We start from the raw sequence: 10,320 nt of genomic DNA on the forward strand, positions 1-10,320 counted from the left end.
CGAAGACAGATTGAATATGGCAGGAAGGAGTTTGTTTGAAATGAAGAGGGATGTGAAGAACTGATTATCGTTTCAGGCGCAATATGACTTGAGTTCGGAATATGTTGTTGAACTTTCAGTTGATGTCAATAGGGAAAGTGCAGACTTATACAAATGGTGGGCGAGCATGAGCTCAGGAGAATTTACTGATTACGTGGTCGTTGCACCCAGTGCAACGTCGTTGGAAAATGTCGGTAAGGAATTCTACAGGTGGGTTATCTCTTGTGAGCAGTTAGCGGTGGTGTGATGTTGATGAAGCTTCTGCGAGGAATATTACTTGCTACCCGGTAAGAGGTCAAGTGTGTGACTGTGACTGGCGATTCAGAATGTTCGTGAAAATCTTAACAAAAGATTTCGAGAAATTTGGCGGGTTAACTGTGCGAGATCTTGGTAATTGAGAAGGAGAATTCCTTGCGGGTTCTAATTTTATATAATTGTAGCTTAAGGATAAGTGAGGGAGCCTGCTATTGACAATTTGATTTCATGGTTATGTGTTAAATTTTAGTTTTGGTCTGAGACATACCTGTGGTTTAGTTATGATTTACAGAGGAGGAGATCAAGGATGACTCGGGTAAGTAAATTCCTGGATATGGGTTACATTGCACTTTATGAAAACATAAAAATTATGAAATGATTAAGTTGTTATTTTGAAGGATGTAGTGCACACGAAGTATGAATTTGATTGGTTGTGATAAGGCATGGTTACTTAATTGAGTGTTGATTGTGCTAAAGGAGCACGTGTCTTTCGGCCCGTTTGGGGCAGAGTAAATTAGATTTGAGCAGAGTGGAATACTCTCAAGAGGGTTCTAATGGATTCAAAATGTATATGTGGAAATTGAATTTTTTTTGAATTTGTATATCACTAGAATCAGTTACTTAAATTCGCATAAGGTATTTTCAGAGTGAGTGTTACAGTTGGGTATTTATGGAGGTGCTTAAGAAGAATACAATGGCTTATGGGCCTTAGAGCGATGTGGTTTTATGTTAGGATGTCTTGTAGTGAGCTTTGGGTAAGGATAAAAGTGTTCTAACAAGGAGAAATGTCAACTTGAGGGTAATTCAGAAGAAACTCGGAGAAAATAGGACAAATGGGTAACATGATGGATCAGTATGGTAATTGTATGCTTGGTTCTTTTGGTTCTTACGATGAGGTGGGGCTTTACTGGTGTTTTATGGCAATACTCTCGGATTTGGCAACCTGTGTGGCTTGGTGGAGTTAGAAGAATTCAGTTCTGATAGCTTTGTTATGTGCAAATGAATTTTAAAGTGTTCATGATAGTTTCTACCATGGTTTGAACCGGATATTTTCTACCAGTGTATGGAACATGTTGTGTATTGTGATTTTCTCCTGGAAAGAAGCAAGAGAGAGGTTTCCAACTAATAAGGTATGTAATTTGCTGGTGACTTAGAGTTTATAATGAGATTCTTGTGCCTTTCACATGATAGATGTGGTGTGTTGCGCGGGATTTAGATTGACATGCACAAGGTGGCAGTTCATTATTGAAAGGAAGATCACGAATTTTGTACAGAATGGTTTGTGTCAAATATTTAGATAAATGTTATAACTACTCGATGATCCCTGAGAAGGGTGCGCATTTCAAAAGGCGCATTGTGTTTTGACTTATGGATGTTCATTGGTATTGAAGTACTCACCTGGTTGATAGACTGCTGGTATTTAAATTATTTCTATGTGGCACAAAAGAATTATGAAAGTATTCCGTATGGGAAGATCGTGAATGGAAGATGTGTTAGTCATTCTAGTAATAGAGTTGGGATCAGTTACGGTGATTCATGTGTTCGATGAATTTGGAGACTGGGAGTTCTCAGAAGTATATTGTTTCGGGGTTGCGACCTATTTGAAATGACTATTTTATTTAAAATACGGTGGAGGCACTAGTTGCATTAATTATTTGTGATATCTATGCGCTATGAGTGCGCATATATGTGAGGTTTGAGTCATTGTGCGGGCATTAGAGCAAGTATTCATACTCGAAAGAATGCTTAGGCTATAATATGCCTAGAGTTGACTGTTAAGTGTAAATTTATAACGTTTTCCATATTCGTACCTTTGTTGAGAACTATCTGGGCTATACTTGAGGTTACAAAGAAGATAATTTCCTAAATAAAAGGGGTAGTTACTAATTCTGCGTAAAATTGCCGATTTGAAGTGTGATAGCAGACTTTGCACATGCTTACACTATGGCGAGCTATTTATACCAGTCCAAGAACATGAGAATCTTATTTCATTATCACATATAAATGTACTTGTTTAATTGCTCTTGTATGATATGTTGGGACTGAAGGTATGTGACCATACCGGACGATTTATATTATTGGCACGTGAGTTGTCCGTGTCGTGTATGGGAATTTTATTTCTATGATAATTTATCTGATTCATTAATTTTCTTCCTCTACAATTGTGCATATGCGCCTACGGTTATCCTCTTCATGAAATTTGAGGAGCTGGTTGTAACATTGTGGTTGTGGTGGTGCTTGTTGAACTTGCAATATAGTTCTCTTCCTTGAGACATCTCCCATATTTGGGTACACAGATTGCGCAGTTGTGGCTTGAGTGATATTGATGTGGCGTGTCTATGGGATAATTATGTTTAATAATATAAGGTCATTGGACCTAGAATGGGTACTATCAGGTTGATTACGGTATATTCAGGAGGATAATGTTGAAAGTCGGCTTAGAAAGTGATTATGGTTCTGGTTGGGGCGAGAGAGCTCCATGACTAGTTGCTCTGATAAGGGGTCATGAGATTTCTGCATGTTTCTTTTATTATCAGCAGTGTACGAAGGTGTTGGAATGAGGTTTGGCTTGATATGAGGTTTTATACTAGTACTTGGTTGATTTTGAGTAGTTACTGTGATCAGAAATGGTGTTACGAGTATGCGAGTTGTGTAGTATGTTATGCGATTATATATGGGATTATGGTTATGTCTGGATACAGCTCGTTCAGGCCTATACAGTGTGTAGATGTGAGATTCGGGTCTTGAAAAGAATTCTGGATGTTAGAAATTTGGCTCTAAGGTTTTTGGGCTAAGGTTAAATTAATGATTTCAGTTATATTGTGTGGTCAGGCCTATATATGGGTGACGTGAGATCACCCCCGGGTATGTGCGTGGTAAGGTGGAATAGAGATTTGAAGGTTAAGAACAACTCTTGGCACGTTCGAGGACGAACGTATGTTTAAGTGGGGGAGATTGTAACGACCCGCCCGGTCGTTTTGAGCATTCACGCTCCTTTCAACTATTTGAAGTCTTGGATAACTTCCTACGAGGTATCATGACTTGTGTGAATTGTCGGTTTTGATTTTAAGGTATTTCAGAGTTGGCATGGAAGAATGAATTTCATATTGGAAGCTTAAGTTGAAATAGTTGACCGGATGTTGACTTATATGTAAACAATCCCAGAATAGGGTTTTGATGATTCCAATAGTTCCGTATGGTGATTTTGGACTTAGGAGCGTGTACGAAAAATTATTTGGAGGTCCGTAGTGGAATTTGGCTTGAAATGGCGAAAGTCGAATTTTTGGAAAGTTTAACCGAGGGGTTGACTTTTTGATATCGGGGTCGAAATCTGATTTTGAAAATTTTAATAGCTTCGTTATGTCATTTATGACTTATGTGCAAAATTTGAGATCAATCGGAATTGATTTGATAGGTTTCGACATCGAATGTAGAAGTTGGAAATTCTTAAGTTCCTTAAGCTTGAATTGGGGTATGATTCATGGTTTTAGCATTGTTTGATATGATTTGAGGTTTCGACTAAGTCCGTATGATGTTATAGGACTTGTTTGTATGATTTGACGGGTCCCGAGGGGCTTGGGTGTATTTTTCTTTAGGATCATTGGTTGAGAGACTAGTAAGGTTAAGAAATTTGTGAGTTTTACCATGGTCAATATTGGGTCAAGATGACCTCTTTTTAGTGTTTTGAGTGCGCGAGCATGCCCGTAACATATTTTATGATTGAAATTCATATATGGTTTGTGTCCAGGAGGTTTCAGATGGTTAACGGATAAAAAGTTGGACTTAAACATCTGCTGCAATTTTTATTCTGCTGGAGGACCGAAGGCCGAGGATCGAATGCCGAGGACCGAAGGGCGAGGGCCTGGACAGAACTGTAAGTTATAAAGTAGGGGACCTCGTCCCATTTTCCATTTTTGTCAAATTGGAGCTTGGGGAGAGGCGATTTTTGGGAGATTTTCAGAGAAAACACCGGGGCAAGTGTTCTTAACTCAATTAAGGTTAGATTACCCGAATCCATCATTCGTTTTCACAATTTAATTAGTGTTTTGAGATTGAAATTTGGGAAAATTATAGAAATATCATAGAAACGAATTTTTGATATTTCGGTGTTGATTCAGAGTCGAATTTAAGTGAAACCAGTATGGTTGGACTCGTAATTGAATGGGTTGTCGGATTTTGTGAGTTTCGCCGAATTCCGAGATGCGGGCCCCACGGGTGAATTTTGAGCTAAAAATTCGAATTTTTATGGAAAATTAGCATTTTATTATGGAATTAATCCCAATAAATTTTATTGACTAAATCGAATTATTTGTGGCTAGATTCAAGGCGTTTAGAGGCCAATTCACGAGGTAAAAGCTTAGCGGAATAAGAATTTCACGGTTTGAGGTAAGTAACAGTTATAAATCTGGTCCTGAGGGTGTGAAACCCCGGATTTTTGTATCATGTGATTATTTTGGAGGTGACGCACATGCTACGTGACGGGTGTGTGGGCGTGCACTGAGGGGATTGTGACTTGGTCTGTCCCATGAAACTGTAAAGTTGAATAACTTGTTGTTAGCTATATGCTCTCTATGTATTGAAGAAATTTGACTGTAAATCATGTTAGAAATCATGCTTAGGCTATGTGATAGTACTGTTGGGACCCGCAGAGGTCGCGTACTTATTGAATTATTTGCTAATTGCTTTCTTGTTCTCAGTCATGATTTTACTTGCGTATTATACCTTCGTTCTTCTTGATTTTGTTGATACACTATGTTATCTTTGTTTGGGTTGATCTTTGTGATTTTCGAGAGTCGAGAGACTAGAGAGGTTGAGGACTGAGTAAGGCCGAGGGCCTGTTGGTGAGGTAAGGATACTATGGCACGTGAGTTGTCCATGCGGATTATGGCGCTTGGGCTGTAGGAGCCTCTCCGGAGTCTGTACACCCCCAGTAAGCGCGGGTACCCATTGGGTGTGAGTGCTGAGAGTTGGGAGCCCAGTGAGTGATTGTTGTCCTTGGAGGCTGTACTTGCTTTTCATTTGTTGTTGCACTTAGTTTCTATCTGTCATTGTTGTGAAATTCTCTGAAAGATTTTATATCCGGAATACATGAACTTGAACTGCATAGAATTGATTTGACTTAAAATGCTGGATTTGAAAGCATGTCTATTCTTTGCTGGAATTACTAAAAATGAACTATAACTGTGTAGCTCGTCACTATCTTCAGTTCCTTATATATTATTGTTACTTACTGAGTTGGTTGTACTCATACTATACCCTGCACTTCGTGTGCAGATCCAGGTATTCCCGGACATAGCGGGTGTTGATTCTTTTGCGCAGTTGATTCTTTTTTTTTTCCCGGAAATTCTGAGGTTGTTGCCGCATTTTGCAGACCTTGTCTCTCCTTCCGTATCTCCCTGTTTACTGTATTTGGTCTCAGACTATCATAGACCGTATTTTCCAGACTTATAATCATATTAGATGCTCATGTACTCAGTGACACCAAGTTTTGGGAGTATTTATATTTGTACTTGTGAGATTTCTTCCGCTGAATTTAATCATTCTCTTTTCAAATTTTAAAGAATACGTGGTTTATTGAGATTGTCGGCTTGCCTAGTATTGAGATAGGCGCCATTACGACGGATGGGATTTTGGGTCGTGACAATCTTTAGTTGTTCTGTTTCATTGAATGTTGGAGTTTGTATTCCATTTGCACGAGAGCTGGTCCAAAGTTATCAAATCAAAGTCAGGCTCATTTTTTCCATAACTGAGTAATTATTACACTTAGTTCAATAGCTAAAATCATACATTTCTTCCACAATAATTCCATATCCATAATTCATGACCTCACAACAAATCTCAAAACCTTAGGAAAATCACTTATGAACATTCGTAACTTGCTTTAGGCGCGATTAATAAATTATCGTGACTATGGGTACGGTTCCCGTGACATAATTATGATACATAATCCCCAATTCGAGTATGCGTTTCTTGCGACTTGACTTTACAACTTCAAATCAATTAATAATAAAATAAACATGTTGCAAATCGCGGATACGTTTCACGTGGAGCGATTTGCAATATGTACAAAAACAAATGAGTGCGCGACATCGCGACTTGTTCAAATAAACTCCATAAATACTAAAAGTGGTTAAATAAATAATTAAAAGCGGTTAGAAGATAAAATGCACAATAGGTTTGAAACATGTAATAAATTAGATAATTAGGTCAATTATTAATAGTTAAGCGACCGTGTTAAAACCACGGAACTCGGAAGTGCCTTACACCTTCTCCCGGGTTAACCAAATTCCTTCCCCGGTCTTCTGTGTTCGCAGACCGTAAAAATATAGTCAATTTCCTCGATTTAGAATTTAAAATAAACCGGTGACTTGGGACACCATAAATTATTCCAAGTGGCGACTCTGATTAAATAAATAATCCCATTTCGAATAATGTTGCTTTAATTGGAAAAACTCCCCTATCCCTCGGAAAAAAGGAGGTGTGACAGCTCTAGCGACTCTACTGGGAGAAAAACCCAGAATATCTGGTTCAGGGTTCAGAATTCGAGCTTAGATGACTTTTATACTTTGCTTTTGTTTATTATTTGATCTTACATGTTTGGGTCTAATGTGCTAATTGCCTCTCTTTATCGCATTGATATTGCTGTGAATTGTATATAAAACTATTACGACACCCTTCTTCTTTCTTAGTCTTCTAAATCTTCTGGGAAGCGTGCACTCTGCGTGGCTTCTTTTCTGTTAGAGTCATACCCCTAATTTTAGAACAAGGATCAGACAAGTTGCAAAGACGGTGAAACTTCTGTATTCCCAGTACGCTGCCCCCCGGCTCGAGTTGTCTGCTCGGGTAAGCCAGGTCTAGAACAATACACCCAAGATTTATATTTAGAATTACATAGCCTCATGTCGGATCCCTAGTAGGAACGTTTGTTTGCATCACGTGCATTTGACTTTGGGGACTCAACACAAGGGTTGGGTCCGTCTAGGACAAGTGTACCCAAATTAAAAGACTATCCTGATGCATCTTACGTGCTACTTGCGCCTTTGTTTATTTCGACTTGCATGTTGACTGGCTTCTAGAATAAGTAAACAAAAAGAAAATCAAGAGTTAGAGGTAGGTATTTGAAAAATTCCGAAACTTTGCCGAAATTTGAAAAACAAAAAGAGAAAGAAAATAAGCCAATGTTTTCAAAAAATCACGTTTCCCCTGTTCCGTCAAAACTGGCCGAACTACGCGGGTTTGATTCTCACCAGATGTGAGATACGTAGGCAAACCTCATCGGTTCCGGACCCAATTTTCAAAAATCCAAAAATATTTTCTTTTAATTCCTTTTTTAGAAGTCTATCCTTAGAAAATTTCAAATAAAAAAAAAATTAAAACCAAAAAATATTTTCTTTCTTTTTAGAAGTCTTTCATTTGAAAAAGAAAATCAAATCAAAATTCAAAAATCTTTTTTTCCTTCTTTAGAAGTCTTTCTCCGAAAAAATAAAATAAAAAATCGAAATTCAAAGAAAAATATTTTCTTTCTTCTTTAGAAGTCTCTTTTCGAAAATTCTCAGCAAAAAAAATATATAAACAAACAAATCAAATTCCAAAAATATTTTCTTTCTTCTTTATAAGTATTTCTTTCGGAAATTTAAAAAAAATTCAAAATCCAAAAAAAAGAGCTAGTTTATTTCCTTTATTTCTGATCTTTCCGAACTATGCAAGATCTGATTCATGTTCCCACATGATACGTAGGCAACCCACATCAGGTTCGATCAAATGGTTTAAAAAAAATAACAACAAAAAAAAGAGAAAAAACGGAAAAACGAAAGAGAGTTGTTCATTCTAATATGTTTGTTGTTTTGAAATAAAATCTGGTTAAAAGTGGTCGGTTTGTTAGTTTGCAATGACGAGTCCACGATCCCCCAGAAATAAAAGCATTTTCTTGACCGAAGGAACATGAACCACTATTGTTAATCTAACTAAGGTCACAAAAAGGCAAGTAGAGAAGGTGGTGATAAAAATGGAGGCAAATGTTGGCCGACTTCTACCTGTTTTGAGAAACAGGACGTGCTCTGCTTGGACGATCTTTCTTCCAAGTCCTTTGGCAAATCTGTTGCTTTGAAATTTTCCATATTGTCAGTACTGAAATCCGACAGCCAATATTGGAAACGGTTCAGTCAAAAAGTCAAAATTTGAGTAATGAATCAAAAGCAATAAAAAGGATTGAATGTCGTAGTAGTGGTGATGTGCAAATTTGTGGCTAAGATGTCGCTTAGCAACTGGAAAGTCACTCCTCTTTTAGGAGGAGTCTTGGTAGTTTGTTTTGTCATCTTTTCTGTTATCTGGGTTATCCAGGGTTGTAACCCAGATTTCAGTTTGTTTGTCTTATTGTCAAATCATTCCATCATATATTAATGAAATACAGTTTGTCCCTTTGTGTCATTCTCTCCCTTTGTGTCATTCTATGCTTAATTCTTTCGCCGCTAGTTCTAGTGATATGACATGCATGCGAAATTTTCGGTCGGCTTTTATAAAATTGGTCTAGTTTTGAACTGGTTAACTGAGAACAAGACACTTTTGAGGATGAATACAAAGTCGAAACACTTTGGAATTAAGCTCGGGTAAAATTCACGTGGAACTAGAATAGTCATACCTGTTGAGGTTAATGATCTTTGCCTTCAAATCATTATGAAGGTCGGGTTTGAGGAAGAATAAATTGAAGTTCGGTGGAAAGTTTGACATTACTAGATGGAAAGTGTCTTTCGACCACGACACACCAAGAAGACAGACATGTTCATCAATGTTGTGATTGCGAAAGAATACTATGATTGACATTCTCGAGGCTAGGAGGCCCTTTTCCTTCTATCCAAACACTTTATACCCTTTGTTCAAGTGAAAACAAAGAAGAAAAGAACAGTCAAAGGTCCATGCCCCCATAAAATAGAAGTTGGGGCAACTTGTTTTGAAAATAAGAAGCAAAAAAAAAAAAAAAAAAAAGAAAGAGAGAAAAAAAAAGTTAGGTCAGATGTTTGAATTACGTTCGGCCTGATTCTTTAAAAAAAGGGATACGCAGGTAGCCTTACACGGTTCGGTCCAACCAAATGAGAAGAAAAAAAAGAAAAAAAAAAGATCCAAAAATCCCAGTATCTGAAACTGGGGCAAATATTTTATTTCACTTTTGAAAGAGTCGATTCCAAGAGTTGTAAGTCTACAACCTCCTCATTTTTAGTCTACTTTGAGCCTTATGCCGTCCTTTCTTTCCAACTTTATCCAAAAACCTTCCAAATAAAGACCTCCAGATCAACTTTCAAGAATGCCAAGAGAAGCATGCAATGAGCAAGAGTTGTTACACGACATAGACCATTGTCAAGTTGCTCCCACAAGAAAGAAAGAAAAATAACTATAAATAAATAAATATAGAAAACAATGAGAGAGTCTTACTGGTAAAAACCTTCATAGGCACTTTAAGGTGACGATAAGTAGAGATAAATAAATAAGAGAGACTTGTTGGTGAAAACTCCTTGGGGCACCACTAGTCGAAGGTGAGTCATGAGTCTGGTGCAAATATTTGGCACAGAGATGCCCGGTTTGAAAGCTCGAAGGAATAACAAGAGTAAATGTTAGATTGATTTGAAAGATCAGGCCGCTAAGTCCAAAATGCATCTCATTATCATTAATGATAGCTACCCAAAAAAAAATCTTCCTTCTTTCCTTCCCGACAGGGGCATTTCCTGTTAATATTGTGTCTTCGCATCATTATGTCCTTTGCTTTGAGTCAGTCCTCATCAAAACAAGCAAGAAATGATTTCAAAATCTGCTACCAGATTTTTAGTTGCACAAAGCAAATTCTGGCCAGAACATTCAAGATAACACTGTCTAGGGAGTAATATGCACTCAGTTTTTGTGATCGACATGTTGAGGATTTGTGCAATACGAAGGTTCCCTCAAAAGAAACTTATGTCGGCCTACTTGTCTAAAGCAAGCAAAGATAACCTCAAGGTTAATCAGGGATTCTCTGTAGTACCAAACAAGGATAATGAA

Source organism: Nicotiana tomentosiformis, chromosome 1 (genome assembly GCF_000390325.3).
Source record: "Nicotiana tomentosiformis chromosome 1, ASM39032v3, whole genome shotgun sequence".
Lineage (NCBI taxonomy): Eukaryota > Viridiplantae > Streptophyta > Magnoliopsida > Solanales > Solanaceae > Nicotiana > Nicotiana tomentosiformis.